Source organism: Tenrec ecaudatus, chromosome 11, assembly GCF_050624435.1.
Source record: "Tenrec ecaudatus isolate mTenEca1 chromosome 11, mTenEca1.hap1, whole genome shotgun sequence".
Lineage (NCBI taxonomy): Eukaryota > Metazoa > Chordata > Mammalia > Afrosoricida > Tenrecidae > Tenrec > Tenrec ecaudatus.
In genome coordinates, this window is record NC_134540.1 from 24,627,349 (window position 1) to 24,646,227 (window position 18,879).

Sequence of the window (18,879 nt, forward strand, 5' to 3'; positions counted from 1 at the left end):
GGGTTACCAGAATTCTTCAAGTTTATTAATCATGAATATTTAAAAAATACCTTAAGGAGCCATATTCTAAAGAAGAATGAGGAAATGGAAGAGAGCTGGTGTCTTGGCGAGGGGGTGTTGCACAGTCCAATGGACTGTAGATTGCAGGGAAGGACTTTGGGTAGGGTCTGAGAACCACTCTTACCCATTTCAGTCACTCTCAATGCTTGCTGTTGTTTCAAAGATTTGAGGTTGTCAAGGATTTGAAGGTGACATAGAAATCATGTTTTCTCAATAATTGAATATGCTTTCTCTTCTTTATGTAAAACACCTCCAGATGAAGACGGAATCAATTCTCCATCCTTAGGTAAATGGATTATTTATGAAAGGCTTCAGGTTCTCTGCCATAGAGGACTAACTACAGCACAGGGTAGAACTGATTCTGAGTTTCTTTGACTATAACTCTTTACTGGAGTAGAAAGCCTTGTCTTGTCCTGAGAAGTGGCTGGGGTCTTGAACTGCTCACCTTGCATTTAGGACTCCAACTCATAACCAACTGGTAATGCACCTCGTGTTGCCTTCCCAGGTGGTCCCCTTTACTGAAAATTTTCTGTAATTCAGAACAGGTAGGTAGCTAGGGTTCATACGTAATATCAGTTAGTCAAAAATTTGGCTTAGTACAGCTTATACAGTGTACCTTTCTATGCATACAAAACCAATCATTTAAAAGCATTTTTATATAATGAAAATATCTTTAACATCATAATACAGCATGGTAAACATAATGTTTTGATGCAAGTCACAAAGTAGCTCTATTTGTCCTTACGAGCCATTGTATGAACCTTGAATTGTTAATATAATAGATTTTAGTAATTGTAAGTACATTGCACTTATGTCAGATGTGCATAACCAGGTATTGCTTGTAGTCAAAAGCAACAAACTGGGGATTTAATGATCTTAAATAAATTGCACAGCTCTCAAAGGAATATAGCTTTAAAAAAAAGTAGAGAGTACTTATGTATTGGGAGAACTTGATTCAATATGAACATATAGATTTCACATACCAAGGGTTTATTTTTATATGATGACAAGTTGTAATTTATTTATTTTTCCTTACTGAAATGTAGAAGTCATGTGTCTACCTTGTATATCAACATTCTAGCAATTGTTGGTGGCATTTCTATTGTTTTTAACACATAGTTTTAAATTTTTTAAAACAATTTCCCCCCAAGATTTGTTATCAGTATCTTTGAAATATTTGGACATTATGCTTCTAAAATAAACAAAACACAACAATTAAAAACAAGATATACATAAAGTCCAAAAATAGACAAGTGAATGTACATCTCCAAAAACACATGTCGCTCCTACTAAAAGAAAGCCACGTTCAAATCTCACCTCCCTTTCAAGTTTGAAATTCTGCTCTTCTCAAGGAAGGCTGTTTGTATTTTTGTACCTGTTATTGTATCATTCTAAAGTAGGAAATAATGCTCATTTGCCTTCTAATTAACCTACATCTGCCTTGTGGAAAGAAAACTGATTAATTTTTTAAAGTTTTTAACTGCAATTTGTTTCAAATCTTTCTCTCATCTTTCCTTTCTACCAATTAAACTTTGAAGTTAAATATAAGAATTTCCTGAAAGTCTATTTCCTGAAAGAAAATGCTATTCCTACAATTTAAAGAATGTATTCTATTGAGCCTAATAATCTTCTGTAAGTACATGTCGATAATTAAACAAAGAACCAAAAAGGGCTGGATCATGAGGTTTTCATTCGTTGCTTTGGGTTGTTGTTGTGGTTGTAGAATGTGCTATGAAAGGGGCAGGAGCAGATAGTGGCAATTCCCAAATTTATGGTTGTCATCGATGCCATAGCAACCAGAAGTAGAAGTTAATGAAAGAAAGAAGCTTCTTTGTAGAGTTTCATAACCCAAGACCTCCCACAGTTTGCCCGACATGTTTTTGGATTCAGCTCTTGCCATAAATCACTTTTAATAATAAGTATCAGGTTGGAATAAGTTCATCTTAGCAACAGAGTTTTAATAACATGCATACTTTTTTTTATAGAATCATGTCCATGTTACAATTAGGGAAAGGAGTTTTCAGGAATTCAAAATACTCCCCCTTACATGCCAGGAGTACACTTTGAATAATGTATTTGGCCCACTTCCTGATTTTTATGATTAGAGCAAAATATAGGCTAGTTTTAAACTACAGATTTTATATCATGGAAATTCTGTGAACCTTCAGCATCTGCAGTTAACTTTTAAGGACCAGCTGTGCGATCCACACGTACACAGATTCAAATGTGCTCCAGCCAAACAAGTAAATGATTTATGCTTCTGCTTGTTAGAGATGTCTTTTCTCTCTATGTGGCCTTTTAGACCCAGAACTAGTATATATCCAGCGTAAAAAGCAATTATATACATAACCAGGCATTCAGAAGTACTTATAACATGTAATTGTATCATTTTGGGAAATACGCTGGAGGAGGGCGAGTTAATCTTGAGTTAATCCATTGAAACACACTTGTTTTAAGAAAAGAAATAAAGGGAAATCCTCTCATGTGGATTTATAATAAAAAAAAGAAATTTTATAGTGTATATTTTTCTGTTAAATATTGCTAACCAGCAACAGCATCTGAATTACCTCCTTTCATAATAGCAGCCTTTGTAATATTTAAAATGCATTAAACAATTCAACTTCTCAGGAGGGAATTCATATTTTGGAACTGTGTGCTATATGTTGAGAATTGTATTATAATAAATGCATTGCATTCCATGGGGAAACTCATAAGTAAGTATAACCAAAATGCACAAGTAAAGCAGACATAAAGGGATTGATTGTCTTCACTAATAAATTAAACATAACAATCTACTAAATGCCTTGCCGGAAGAGTAAATATGGTATAAAGTACGTAAGCCATTTCTGTTTGTGTCGTATGGATCTATAGATGTTTTCAGATCTTTATACGTAGAGATTCTAGATGAGGCTCAATATGTGGGGATTTTTAGGTAGTAGATTTAACTGATAAGTATTTCACACATGATCTCATTTGTATTTTTATTAGAGAGAAAAATAAGTAAGAGATAAAAAAAAATAAGAGATTTTTTTTGGCCAGGTCTGTAAAAATAATAAGACTCCCTGGTGAGTTACTGCTAAATGAATAGTCAGCAATTTCAACCCAGCAGCCATGTCATGAGAGAAAAGGCCTGGCCATCTTTTCCTGTAAAGATCAGAGCCTGGGAACCCCAGGAAGCAATTCTCTGTCCTATCAGGGGTTCCGAGACTTAGAATGGACTCAGCAGCACACATAAGTGGTATAAAAATTAGCTTTTGTCTGTTTTTAATCAGTACTAGGAGTTACGCAGTTTTAAACTTGTATAAGGCACACAACCAGTTTTGTGTCTATTATAGGGAATTACCACAAACTTGGTGGATTAAAACAACTAAAAACAAACAAACTCAATACCATCAAGTGGATTCAGAATCTAAGCAACCCTGTAGGACAGAATAGAATTGTCCCCTGTTGCTTTCTGAGACTTTAAGTCTTTGTGGGGGCAGAAAGCCTCTCTGTCTCCAGGTGAGGGGCTGGTCATTTTGACCTGCTGCTGGTTAGCAATTTCTCTCTCTCTCTCTCTCTCTCTCTCTCTCTCTCTCTCTCTCTCTCTCTCTCTCTCTCTCTCTCTCTCTCTCTCTCTCTCTCTCTCTCTCTCTCTCATTCTGTTAGTTAAGAGTGCAAAAACAGCAGTTCTGAGTGGGATATCAAAGTGCTGGCAGGGCCATACTCCCTCCAGAGACTGACAGAGGGATTCGCTCCTGGTCTCTTCCAGCAGTCCTTGTTGTATGGCCCCATCAATCTGATCTGCTTCTGTCTCCCCATCATTTTCTCTTCTTCACTCCTTGCATGCGTGTGAGAGGCCACCCTCTGTCTCTCTCTTAAAAGGACATGTGGGTCTAAGACTGTCTAAGACCCACATGAAAAACCAATGTAAGTGAGATCAGTCCTCGTTTCAAGAACATTGACGTAATCATATCAGAAAAGACTCCCTTTTTCACATTAAGAAGTATTCTTAGTTGGACATTTATGGGATTTTTATCAATATACCGCAAACTCCCAGGAATTCACCTAGCAAGGTAGGACAGAGCACCCAAGAATGGTGTAAGCACTTGCTCACAAACAGCTTCTCGGTCATGTGGGTCAATTTATTCATTTCTGAATCCCAGTGCCAAGAGTATAGCCTGGGTCACAATCCTTAGTTCAGAGAAGTAGTCATAGAATAAACATGGCTAGTGTGTGCTTGCTAGAGGATGTCCCAAAGCAATTATTCAACCTCAGAGTTACATGTAGAACCATTGCTGGTAAAAGACAGTGCCAGAATTCCATCTAAGCACTGTTAGACTCCAGATTAAAGATTCAGACGCCACAGCCAAAAGGGTGTCTGCTAAATATGTAAAGATGTTGCTTGTTTGTTTGTTGATAGGGTGTGATGATAAACTTGAATATTTTGATCGATCAAAGAAGCTCATATCTCTGAAGAATACTCATAAAATGGCAACTCGGAGCATAACAATCCTTAAAATACCTGCTAATAGGTGTGACGTGTGGTAGGAAAAGTGTAAGCCATTTATGTTTGTGTAGTAGGTATTTGTTGATGTTGTCAGACATGTGGAGAATGTGTAAGAGGTTCAAGAAGGGAGGTTTAGGTAGTACATCCATAGGTGTAGCATGCACATGCATAGATAGGAAAGCGGTTGCTATTCATGTAACAATGAAGGTGCTTTGCACACACACACACAATTGAAATCCAAGGAATTGTCATGGCCCAGTGGGTTAGAAGCAGGCTTGTCAACTGCAAGTTAGGTAATTCAAACCAAGCAGGGCTCCTGAGGAAGAAGGGACAGGCTGTCTGGCTCCATGAAGATTTACCTAAGGAGGAGTTCTAAACCTAAACCCAAACTGAAGTCACTGTCTTCCAGGTAATTCCGACTCATAGTGATCCCACACTGCTCCGTAACTGATTTAGGCATTTGGCTGTAATCTCAAAGTCAGTACGAGCTGCATCTTGGGGGAAAGATGAGCCTTTGCTACTCCTATAAAGACGGACAGCCTCGGAAATCCGTAAGGGCAGATCTGTTCTGCTCCCCAAAGGGCTGCTGCTGCTTGGAATGGACTCAGTGGTAATGGGTGGATTATACACTATGTGTGTGTCTGTATGTGCCTATGCATAAGTGTACTCCTTAAGAATTACAATTATAATTGTGCCCACTCAAAACCCACTGCCATGGCATCAGTGTGTTGACGCATAGAGACCTCCACCCCCTCTGGGTTTCGGAGTATGTCACTGTTACGGGAGTAGAAATCCAGTCTTTCTCCTGCAAAGCTGCTGGTAATTTCGAACTGCCAACCATGTGGATTGCTGCCCAGCCTGTATACCACCAGGGCTCTTCTTGTACCCACAGTATCAATATATGAAATAAATTAGGTGATTTATGCAGTAGTACAACTCATAATTTAACTAAATATAAGTAACTTTAGTAAAAAAGAAAATATTTAAGAACTGCATCTACTTTTAATATTATTAATTAAAAATAATATTTTGTATTATTTATAGACTTATATGCAATGTATATTATAATTGAACACTTAAAAGTCAGTCGAGTTCTGGGTCTGTCATTAGCATGGAAATTCATAAATATCATTTTTTTCTTAAGCTCTCAGCATAAAGATCTGTTATTTTTAGATTTAATTAAATAACCACAGATTACTAGACTTCTGGACAGGGCTCTCATTTGCTTAAATTAGAAGAAAATTACAGTCCTTTCTGCCCTAATTTATTTCTACATTTCGATTGAGTTCTGTAGTCTCATATGCTCAGATAAGACTCTGTGCAGAGTTATAATCTACTTACACGTCTCCCTCAGCAGATTTGCAATAATGAAGTTGGTGATTTCCTTAATTGATTAATTGCAATGTTTTATTTACTGCTTTTTGGAAGCAATACATTGCTTCCTTTGAGAGTTTACTTAAATTGAGAAAAAGAAGATTGAAGTGTAAGAGCCAACTTTTGCTTGCGATCTTGGCTCCTGTGAGAATGTGCAGTGGGGCTTCTTGAATGGCCAGTGTGTTTATCAGATTCCAACCCCTCGGAGGTTCAGTGTAGGACACGTCAGGGTCTTCTGGTGCTCAGTTGACCTTCTGGACGGTAGGAAGGGCCGTTGCTATACTGCTTCTTCTTATAAACACGAACCATGAGAAATTCAAACATTATCAGTATAAAGAAAGCAAACTACCTTGCCACAGGTGTGTTTTGAATATTTCTTAAAGTCATTATTAGGACAAAAGTTATGCGAAACAAGGAAAACACTATGTTCTCTTTAGTGTCTTTCTCAGACTTTTGTAAGTTTTCTCACTATGGGGAGTTCCAGTGCTTCCGCCTTTTGGCCATGCTGCGTAAGAATATCTGTAAGGAGATGCTCAAGGTCCATTATTCAAGTTCGCAGTCATATCATGTTGCAACAACATTTTTGGATACAAGCTTTGCAACTTTACTCCCCTCTTTGTGAGGACGGGCGAGTTGCTAGTTGAGGAGGCTGATAGGACCCAAACTATCCAGAGATATTGGCCAGAAGGCAGAGAAATTAGTTTCCTAAACTGTGTATTGCCGAGAACAAGCTGTGACTCCTCCTTGCTTTTCCAGCAGAGCCATCTAGTTAGATGGACCCTAGACACGGAGCCGAAAGGTTTCAGCTTCCTTCTTTGCTCACTAGCTTTGCCCCCTTGACTGACACTCTAGCCTCACAGGAGAAAACACAAAACTTGGGTTGAAAACATTCTGAATGGAAAACACTGTAAGATTTTATTTGGCTATAAAATTGTATGAACCAAGAATATGGTAGAACTGCTGATAGTCCTAATAGAAACCTCAGCTTCATTCATTTCTCTGGCTCCAGTTGATTTCAATATGTAGTGACCCGAAAGGAAAGGGCGGAGCTGCCGTTGTGGATGTCCTGGACCGGACTGTCTATGAGTAGAATGACTTGTCTTTCTCCTGCAGCGCAGCTGGTGGTTTTGACTGCTGCCTTGGTGGTTAGCAGCCCAACCCTCAATTACCGTGTTTCCCTGAAAGTAAGACATCCCCTGAAAATAAGACCACTGACAGTTTTGCCTCTTGCTGAAATCTAAGGCACCCGCCAAAATAAGACCTCCCCAAAAACAAGGCCCCCTGAAGCTACTGTAACTCTGGACTCTGGACTGTAGCAGTGGGCACCACTGTGTAGCTCCCTGTTTGCCCTAGCACAGCCGGAGCAGACAGGAAGTGGGAGGTCTCTTTTAATAAAACAATAAATGTGTACCATGTTCTTCTCATGGAAAAATAAGACATCCCCTGAAAATAAGACCTAGTGCATCTTTGGGAGCAAAAATTAATATAAGCCACTGTCTTATTTTCGGGGAAACAGGGTACTAGGCTACCAGGGTTCCTCTAAACCGCCACTTAGCGGGTAGAAATATAATGTGTGGGGACGGGAAAACAGCAACCATAGTTTATTCTCTATTTCCAGTGGCATCTGGAGTCTTATGATCTTCCTTGTGGAATATCACACTATACCCTGGTACTTTTTGTGTCCATCCATTTCTCATATTTCTCTCCTCAGAAGAACACAACATGAACTCTACTCAACCGTCCACTTTTCGACAATCTGTAAGTCTTCGTAAGACGAAACACCACCATTTTCCAATCCCTGTCATCAGCAAGCTTCTGAGAATGATGAGACTGGATGACAGGGATTTGAAAATGATGGTGTTTCGTCTTAAGAAGACGGATAGATTGTCTAAAAGTGGACGGTTGGGTAGAGTTCCTACTGTGTTCCGAGGAGAGAAATTAAAGGGATGGAAGAAAAATGATCAGGAGACCGGTGTCTTCGTCCATCAGCTCCAGGACCCACAGGACGACGACGCGACAGTGGATCATCTGAAGATCGATAGTCCGCGGAGCCGGGGGGGCCTGTACTCTGGCCCACAGAGTTGGCGTGTTGGTATGGGCGTGAGTTGCTAATGTTTTAATTAGCAGCCAAGTACTCAACCTCTGTAATTTCAGGGCTCTTCTAGAAAAACAGAGAAAGGTAAAACAGTAATATTATTAAAAAGATTGATCCCTGGATCGTTATTGGTGCTGGCTTTCTATGCTCAAGTCAACATCATAGGATTTATTTTTTGACAAAATAAATGTCTGTAGTGTAAGTATAGAAAGCCTTAGTTTGACAAGGCATTCAAATCCATGTAAATGTGCACTATAGATATTCTTAATAGGCATAGGGAATGCTTAAATTTGATTTTCTCCTGTTTATTTTTCAGGACTTAATGACAACGAATTCTTTTTATAAGCTGTTGGGTTTGTTGACAAATAAGCTTTATGGATATGGAATGTCATTGCTACTGTTACAATATATTTCCAAACTGTCACATATTGCTTTCAGAAATATGCACGTTACAAATGGTAGTAGATCTTAAAAATGGAGATTGCTTTCAATTGATTACAGCTGTGTGTTGTGCTATTTAATTGTTGGAAATGAATTGACATATACTGTAAAGTAAACAATGAAGCTCTTTTTCAAAGTGATAAAACTGTAACCTAATTCAATAAATTGAATCAGATTACGCAAACACTTTTGCACTTCATTAAGGAAGTAGTCAGTATAATTAATGTGAGGGCTTTTATCATGTTCACTTGTTGATATATAGCAAAGGATACATACAGTAGACTAACCGCCTCAGAGTTCTTCCTCTGTGCCATTTCTCACTTTAATTAAGGCTGCCCAGGCCCTGTTAGAGAAAACTACCATAGGTTGTATTTGAGTTTTCTTTGCTGATACAGCGAGCAAGTTGGGATGCTTCCTGTGAAGGAAACTTTCTTTTCAAACATAGTAGTATAGTTATGTGGATCCTGTACATGGAAGTGAATAGTCTGAGCTTCATTCTTTTTTCTCACTGTGTCTGTCACCTTGAGGGAAATGACCTAGCCAGACTTGTTCAGACATCACAAGGTAAGGGACATACTTAAGGACCATACTTGTACCCAACAGGAACATATGGTAAGATACTTGCCCAGTGTATCACTATTATGTAATGGGGTCCATTTTCAAATTCAGGTTTCCCCAATAGAATTTCCTGTTGATTTTCCAACATCAAATTCCCTCCTGATATTTCTACTGCATCATCTATAAACCACCATCACAAGATTTTCCTTACAGGTTTCGGGGAAAACATAATGAGCTAAATTCCACAAGTGCTTTTCAAAGTGTTACATTGTAATACATCATCCAATGTTAAGGTTTATGTTGATGATTTTCAAAGCAAGTCTTTTGCCAGCCAAATAGAATGCCAATGTATTTATTTATGTCTCTCTTCTAATATAGAGGTTCTGGGATGATAGAGCCTCTCCCATATTTATAGCATCAGGTTTAAGTGATTTCCATCTGTCCCCACTCCCTCCTTTGAGAAGACAAGGTTTGCACTTGCTAAATAGCTCAAAAGACCTTTTCTCCTATTTGATTCTCTTCCTAGGCTAATGATTACTCTTTTGATCATCATGATCTATAGAATTGTTTTCCTGTCGTTCTGTTCAGTGCACTGGAATGCGTCCTTTAGCAGATATTTTAAGGGTCAATCATCTATCCAGACAAAATGCACCCCCATTAGTTTTCATTTAAGGATTGCACTGTGTGGGAAGGCAGTTTTTCTAAATGTGTATCTTTTCATGATTTGTACTTGCTTTCCAGGATGAGTGTATATGGCTTGAGGAAGCCTCCTGTTGTTCTAAAGAAATTCAAAGGAAACTAGCAGTCTTTGTTTAGGGGGAAGCGTTATGCACATAAGCTGTTGTGTTAGGTGAAACCTACAAACATGATACTTTACTATTAAGACTCATTCGCAAATAGAATTTTCAAGTGCAATAAGAAATGTTTGCTGCTTCTAGGAAAGCTGCTTGTAAGTTCTGGAAGATATTCTTAGATGAAAACTATTTTTGCAAGGTCAAAACCGAATTCTGTGTAGGTTTTCACAACCTGCTATCTCGTTCGGCCACCTTCATTCGTGGGGTGTGTAATGGGTTATGCCCTGGGCTGCTATAGCTGCACAGTCAACTGTTCTAACCCACCCCCCGCTCCCCAGGAAAAATATGTTCCCAGGAAGATTCATGAGACACTAAAGGGACAACTCTACTCTGCCCCATCAGACCAGTTTGAGTTGGAACTGAGTGGAAGCAGAGGGTTTGATATTGGGGTTGAGTTCATTTATTAAAGCAGGAAATACCCTTTACATCATTAATGATTTTATGTCCTTTGACAACAGAATGTTAAGGAGTTATATTATGCTGATGCATACCAATATAAATGCTTTCATGAGTTTCAGCATAAAATAATTATATTGCATTTTATAGGAACTTTATTAAATTCCAAGAAAAGTAATCTCTTAATAGTATAATATTGCACTATTTTGGAGTTTTCTGAACATGAGATTCATCTCATTCCACCTAACCTTTAAGGTGCTGAATGAATAAATTGAATTTAAGGCTATCATTCCAAGAAGACCCTGTCACTACATGACTTGTCCATATGAGTTGCCTTTTTGATATATACTGGCAATTCCTTTCTCCGCATGGATTTCATGACATAATAATAGTCTATGAATTTCTGAAGTTACAATGAGCACCATATCAAGCATCTACAATAAAATGCTTTGTTGATGAGAGAGAAGTATTGGAGGTTAGATAGTTTAGAAATATACACTTCCCCCCTTCCCCCAAAACACCAGTCTTGTCGTTGTCATGAAGTTTGCCCCCTCCTCCGCCCCCTTTAAATCAGTCATGTAAGTGTTCAGGATCGGCCTTGCCCTCACTCATCATCATGCATCATCTGCACCCATGACACCCTTTGCCCGGGCACCACTGCAACCTCGCAACCTCTCTCTCTCCGACCTGTTGTGGGCCTAGGTTCAAGGGAACCAGTTGTTTCTGGGGTTACTAGGTACTGGTGTCTTCAATTCCAGGATTACAGTAGAACCCTGGTATTGGACCGCATCAGGACTCGACCGCATCGGATTTTCACACGAAATATCGAGAACATTTTGCATCGAGCTGGAACAAAACATTGGAATTCAACTGGACACATGTGATTTTTGATAACGAAAGCAGCTCTTGTTCTGGTCACTCGGCGTTAGTTGGCGTTGATAGTATGCATTGTTTAAACCTTTTGCGGCTGTGTTCCAAGCATTTTGCTATAATTTTCTTAGTTTGGGTGTTTTTTGTACTATTTTTAGATGAAAAAAAAAACATGGGTACTAAGAACGAGTTTTGGAAAAGAATCATCAAATAAGGAACTGTGGAAACGTGTTATTGATATTGTTGGTGATATTTTAGTACACCCGTTTAGAAAACAGTTAAAGAAACACCAATAGCAGACCAGGAAGGCAGATTTATTTTTGGTTAAAGCCATCCAGGTACTAGTGAAAAAAGGCAAAGAAGGGGAAAAACTCCTGAAAAACAGCTACCAGTTGATTTCAGGGAAGGGGATTCCCCTTCCAAACCATGACTCTCTCTCCATCCCTCCTCTCCACGTCCATGTCCACAGATCCAGATCCTCAACAATCTCAAGGTATGGGCCATATTGTAGTTGTAAAAAACGTAAACAAAAAACCAACTTTTTAAATCTTGTGCTTCTTATTTAAATTATATTACTTAACTCCGAACGTATTTACTTGGAAATTTCTTGTAATGTTTTGTATAAATGGGAAAAGTTAAGGTAAAAACTTGGTGGTTGAGAACAGATTATCCGTTTTCAGTTATTTCTTATGGAAAAATTGATTTGAACCTCAACTGGATCGTATTTCGAAGATCCTTCTAAGTGGATTAGCGTTGAGGTCCCAGGTCCTACTGTATTACTACAAAGTATCTTTCTCCTTTCTTTGTTCTCTAAGAATTAGAGAATTCAAGTGAGATCTTAGCCACTCAATAAGTTGAGTTGGCTGCTGCTTTTTCTCCAGTGTCTCTTTATGAAATACTATTGAAAAATACTTTATGCTAGTCTTTTACAAGTAAATTTTTCCTGTTCCTTATCTCTATGAATATATACACACACATATATCATTGTGTAAGGCTGAGTAACCTAGAGATACAAATTCAGTAATGTGTGTGTGTCTACATACAATATACACACACGGGGGTTGGGGGGAGAGAGAGAGAGAGAGAGAGAGAGAGAGAGAGAGAGAGAGAGAGAGAGAGAGAGAGAGAGAGAATATAATATCAGGAGAATTACCCACACAGTTGTTGATTCAGGCAAATCCAGTTTAGTTCCAAGTTTATGGGTCAGATGTTAAAGTGGAGGCTACTCCTGACTCCAGTAACTTTGGCCCTGGTGGCTTCAGAATGTATCAAAGGTCAGCAGATCAGGATTGTGACTAGAGATGCAAATGAAACCAAGGCAGGCAGGTTCATTGGGAAACTGACTGCTGATGACTCCCAGGATTGACAGGCAACATTGCAGGGCTTTGGCTCAAGTCCACAGAATGGAAGTTGAACAGCCAGATGCAGGATCCAGACTCAGCAAAAAAGCAAAGCAAACTTTCCCATAGCATCCACTTATCTCAGAAGTGGATCATAACCCTGAGAAAAACGTTTATTTTTTTTTCAGTGGTGTCCCGGATGTGACCTGAGTCAAGCGGTTGCATTATCCCTACAAGAAGACTCCCTGTACTGGGTTACTCACAGTCCATCCTATTTTGGAGCCGATTAGATTGTGCTAGGTCACAGCATGGGAGATTACTAGGTGTCAACTGCTAAATAAATCATTGAGATTCCTGATACAGCCAGATTGACATAAAACCTACCAACTTGGTTTTCAAATTTGCAATAAAAAACCCCGCCTCATTATTATTGTTTTCTTGCTTAATTTTGTTAGCTAGCATAGTGTCTGGTTCAAACCTTAGTAAATTAAAAATAATTCAATTGGTCATTATATTTGGTTAAAATAAAGGGGGTATGCTAATCACTTATTGAGTAGCTACTATGTGGTAAGAAGTTTGCTAATAGCTAATACATGATGTAATTTATTTCTCATAGATATTAACTCCCCTAGACTGCTACAAAAATTACCACAACTTGAAACAAGAGTTTCTTCTGTCACTGTTACAGAAGTCAAAGGTGAAAACTCATGTTCTCAACATGTCAATTCAGAGGGAGACTTCGTCCCATGACTCACTCTAATCTTGTGTTTGGGACAGTTTTAATATTCCTTAAATTATAAGTCCATTACTCCAGTTTCTACTGTACAACTTCACAGACTCAATAGATAAATTCTTGGAATATACATATTCTTTTCATTCATCCACCATTTTATATTTTCTTAATAATTCTGTATTTTGAAAAATAGAGTAAAAATGTATGCTTATACAAGTAGAAATCTTAGATAATAATCAAAACAATCGCCCATATTATAAAGAGTTGATGTGTTCAATGCCATGATTTGGAGACTTGTTAAAGGTGTAGCAAAACTAGAGTGTGAGAACTGTTAAAAATTATCTTTCAAAATTGATAACCAAGCTAATTTTCTTAATTACACCAAACACACCATGTTTGAATTTTAACTCTAATTTGGCCGTCACTTTATTGTGTTCTTAGCATTATGTTCCTCACATTGTATTTTGTTTACTAAATGAGGCGGTGCTGATTGACTGGTGTTTCAAGTTTTAAAAGTTTTTTTTCCCCCCATAAGCATTATAATTAATACGTAGATGGTGAACCTACTACACTGTTACCCCATAGCAACCAAGCACATAGTTTCATCCTGGATGAATAAAAGGTTAATTGTTCTTTAATTTTTATTAATCATTTATTATTGTGTATCTTCATTCCTACAATTCCCCATCAATAATAGATCTTCATGCTATTATTTATTCATCTATTTCATTATAATCTGATTGAAGTAACATATCAGGTAGCATCTGATTATAGTTCTGTTTACCCTCTGTGGCTTCAAGAACTACAGAAATTAATTTCACTGAACGAAACTTTTGAAATAATTTACACGAGTTCAAGCTGTGTTTCAAATACTAACTTCATAAATGTTTTGTTGGAAAACATGTTGCAACATTATTCTAACATATCAGAAAGTAGAAAAGCATCACTCTATTTACTATCCCACGAATAACACACACACAGGATTATATATAGTGTTCTTATTTATAAGCAGCCTTTGTTCCACTCTTGACTAAGTATGTGCTTCAATATCCTTAGCCTTGTCATTGTTCAACATGCAGTGAACTGTTATTCATAAGTGTACTATCACCATATCAATTATTTTAAAGCAATTATGGAAAATTCAGAGTTTCATTTTGTTAGGAGGGATCAGACCCTGGGAAGGACATCATGCTTGATATAGTAGAGGGGCATAACAAAAAGGAAGACCCTCAGCAAGATGGATTGACACAGTGGCTGGGACAGATGGACAATGGTTTGCAACAAGAACAGTTGTGAGGATGGTGCAGGACTTGGCAGTGTTCCCTTCCGTTGTCAAAAGGGTCGGAAGTGACTCAAGGCGCCTAACACCAACATTCGACTGGTCGTTCCAATGGTCATCTCAGTCTTCTGAATGGAAGCTTGAGACTGCGTTTCTTCCTTTCATACTGGATCTGAAATAATGGTGGCAACATGACTAAATTCACTTGACCCCTTTCACAGGAGGGGGAAATGCAACTGGCGCATCCTTTTCTTTAAAGTATTTTGATTTTACCCTTGTTTGGATAATCTTCTTTACCTTGCTTTCCAAAGGAATTACGTAGCTGTTCCTGAAATCCACACCAAGAAATGTTTAGTCTTCATACGAAAATGATCCAGTGCCATTTTTAATATTTTGTACTATTTCAAAATCTAAATGAGAGATTTGAATATGAGGACCTTGCCCTGACTCACCTCTGCTTAATTTTGACAGTTGTCTTAAAGTGAATTTAGTGTTTAATGAAATTTTCTGGACTGATCACTCAAGACCTGAAGGGAACAATTCTAGTAGTGAGAAAGTAATTTCCTGGCCTAATTACACCTTTGGCCTCACTACAAAGTCTGTCAACAAAAGTGCCAGGTTTGATCATGATTTTTTTTGACGTGTATTCTCCTATCTATTTCACGCAGGAGACTTTTAACAATAGAATTGGGTATTTTCACCCTAACTAAGGTTTCACATCTGGGAATAAAACTCCATGTACTGTTGCCAGTAAGCTCCTTCTCAATTTGAAAAAAAGATGTGCCTGGTAATGAGTTCTACATATTGCACGGTTTGGATATCTACCTGACCATATTAGTTATGTTGGCCGTGTGAATGACATGAGGTATTAGTAACTCATTGGTTTTTAAAACACCAGGGAACTAGAGACCCCAGATTCTCTATTTCATATCTGGATTATACTCTGGAAACCTAACAGAATGCACACAAATATCACTTGGGAAGGTACAGGTCCCAGCACTTAATTAAGGTGTTGTAGTTCCCTAACTGAAGTCCCCAGAGGGTATAAATGGTTAATGCACTCGACTACTAAAGGAAAGCTTATTGTCCAAGGCCACTCAGAGACACCTGTCCAGAAAGTGTCTTGCAAGGCACGAAGGTTCACTTCTGAAAAATAAGTCATTGAAATCCATATGGAGAATTGAATAGATAATGATTAGAGAAATGAAATATCAAAATATAACTAATTGGTGTTCTTAAAATAATCATGTGCCTGCTGTATCTGAGGTCAATTTTCTTTTTATGATACTGTTTTTTTTTCTAGTTGGAAAAGTTACACACACCCCTATTTCTAAATAAGCAACAGACTTCAGAGTTGTTAGATGAACTATCTTTAAATTACAAATAATCTGAAGTGAACATATGAAATTTCATTATCCTATAAGCATACTCATAACTATTTGCAAATTCATTGATAAAATGTTCATTTAAAAATTGTCATGAATTTACTCAACAGCCATTTAGTATGAGCTGTATGTCTTAGAAAGATGAATGACACTGTGCTCAATGAACTACAGTGGGAGAAGATGCGTGGTAAATGCCAGAGAGCTACATAGATAGCACTATATCGTGTTTATAAAGAGGAAGCTAAATATCTTTCTGGTGGAAAGTGGCATTTGCTATTGCTTAAAAATGGGTGTAACTTGATTAAAACTATATTGGCCTAATGCAACTATGTAGAAACAATTGCTACCAATTTGTATGAAAGAAACATTCGCTTAAACTTTTTCAAGCCAAAGACCAAACAGATTAATAAATGCATAACTTTCAGATTTTAAGAGCATTAGTAATTATTTCCATCTATTGGAATTTTAAGTAGCGCTACTTGGTGTGGAGATTCGGGAGGTAAGTGGTGATTACATCTTAGGCTGCTAACTTCAAGTTCAGCAGTTCAAAACCACCAGCTACTTTGAGTGAGAAAGATGAGGCTTTCCAAACCTGTATGGAATTGCAGTCTTGTAAACCCACAAGGCCAGTGCTGTCTTGTAGTGTAGGGTCACTATGAGTGAGAACCAACTGGTGACAGTGAGTTTGATTCGGTTTTGTGTGTTTCTCCTGATTATGTGCTCAGCTGCAAACCACTAGATGGGTTCCTAGAACTTATACACTGCTCCATTGGACAAAGCCTTGGTGTTCTGTTCCTGTAAAGATCATAGTTAAGAAACCCTAGCGAGCTGTTACACTCTGGTTTCCAGGCTTGTCGTGTGTTGAAAGCAGGTTGATGTCACACAACAGCACAGGGGTCTCTTAGGTTTCAGATATCAATTCCTGTTTTCACGTGTCAGCTCATTTACTTCCAATCACATGTTTTTGGATAGATTTTTGTTTTCTGTTTACAGCTGAGTAAATTCCGGCTCTGATTTGTCTTGCCCAGCACCAAGTTATCTTGATTGTTGAGCCGGTTTCCCCAAATCCTATGAAATGACCTTGCATGCTCACACAGAATCAGTAGTATTGTGATTATGCCTGTTCTTGTTGGATCACACTTTTTGACCAGTATGTATTCACTAATCTATTTCACCTAGGATACATGGAACCAACAACACCTGGTGTTTTCCGTTGAAGGAAGATTTTTAAATCTAAGAATAAAACTACCTCAGTATGGTGATTCACTTAAATCCCTTTGAAATGTGATCAATTATTTGGGTGCTAATGAGGTCTGCATATTGCATGGTTTTGGCAGCGCCTTGCTTTCTTAGGCCACATAGGTTGTGTTGTGTCTATTTTGAGTTATTTTTGGTCTTACAGGGTTGTGAAAGAACACTATTTTCCAAAATGAGTCATTGTATCTAGAAGTTATTTCATTAAAATTGCTTGAAGGAAGTGAAGTATTTTTAGAGAAGTGATGGGATTGTAGGGTGAGGGGCATGTCCACTGCCTTTGAATTTTAACAGTGGGTAGAGATTAATTCTCCATTATTTTGAAGATACAGATGGAGCAATGAGTGTCACTCACAGTAGAGAAAGCCGTATAAACAACAAACTAACGGACATTGAGGACTAGCTCATTGAGAAACTTTGTGGACCACCTTTCATTGAAATGTTGTTAGAAATGCCTTGGCTAATATCTCCTAAGTCTCTTTCAGATGGTTTTAGTTACACTATTAGGGTAATTTGACAAGTTTTGGTATTGTTGTTATTATTATTACTATTACTATTAATAATATTACAACTCCAGTCTCACTGTTGTTATGAAAAAAACACAAATTTACTTTCATGAGTTATTTTGTCCCCTAAAAGTGTACACTTCATATTGTATGTTTAAAACATATTGAGTTGTATACACTGATTTGTGTTTCTTTTGTGTATTGCCTGTTAATTATATAATTAATTAGGTTTTTTTAGATCAGGTATTCATGCAATTGATCAAATCATATTGATTTATAATGATCTATATTAAAGAATATTCCATTAATTATCCATATTGTTTATAACATATTTTAATATTCCAGGACACAATTAAATAATATATTTTTTCTGATATTTAAATTTTCCTCTGGCAGATCTGAGCAACCAAAGATTAAAACCACTGTATTTCATTTTGTAGCAAATTAAATTTAAAAGAGCACAGGGAATTCACTTTACTGTGTACTGACATTTTCCAGTGATTAATTTCATTCCATATTTAGTCAACCCCAATGATTATAACAAAATAGCATTTATTCTCTCTCCTTATATATATACATACATGTTTTTGAAAACATAATGTGATTATTATAGCTTATAATTAACAATGAATTAAATGTTTTATAGAAATTTTAAAATCTATTATTTTGATTGTGTCTCTTTCACTTCTGTTCTATAATGACCTTACTGTCTAAATTATTATCCCGAATATCATCCATATCATTATACATCCATCATTACCTTTTGGTAATTGCGCCGATGACTAAACTTGAACCCGTTTTTATTCTTCCATACTAACCTTAACTTATTTATGTTCATCAATAGTAATTATAAAAAGACAATGATTAAACAGAGTAAAGCACTTTAACTTTTACTCTATTTCTTCTCTGGCCTCCAAATCCTAGTGGCTGAGAAGACCCGGTGAGATCGCGTGTGTGCCCACGAGCTCTCTGCACAGGGACCTCTTCAGTAGATGGGTGCTATGGACCTTCCTAGAGCATGTCCCATTGGCGTTCGTCATTTCTGGTTTTGATTTTGGTTCACTGCCCAATGCCATCAGCATTGCCCAAGTCCTTAGTATTTCACTCTCAGCTATACTATTACAGAGGCTAACTACCGACCTGTCAAGTTTCTCCCTCTATTCATTTCAGTCTCCTTTCAAGCCGTTCCTAATCTCTGAGACAATTTAACATGACCACAACCCTTTTACACCACATACAAAAGGG

The 18,879-nt window shown here is 37.6% G+C and overlaps 1 protein-coding gene across 1 annotated transcript in view; it reads left to right on the top strand.

The window, feature by feature from the left end:
- DACH1 (dachshund family transcription factor 1) overlaps positions 1-18,879 on the top strand; it is a 416,939-nt gene that overhangs the window by 192,901 nt on the left and 205,159 nt on the right. The window lies entirely within an intron of this gene.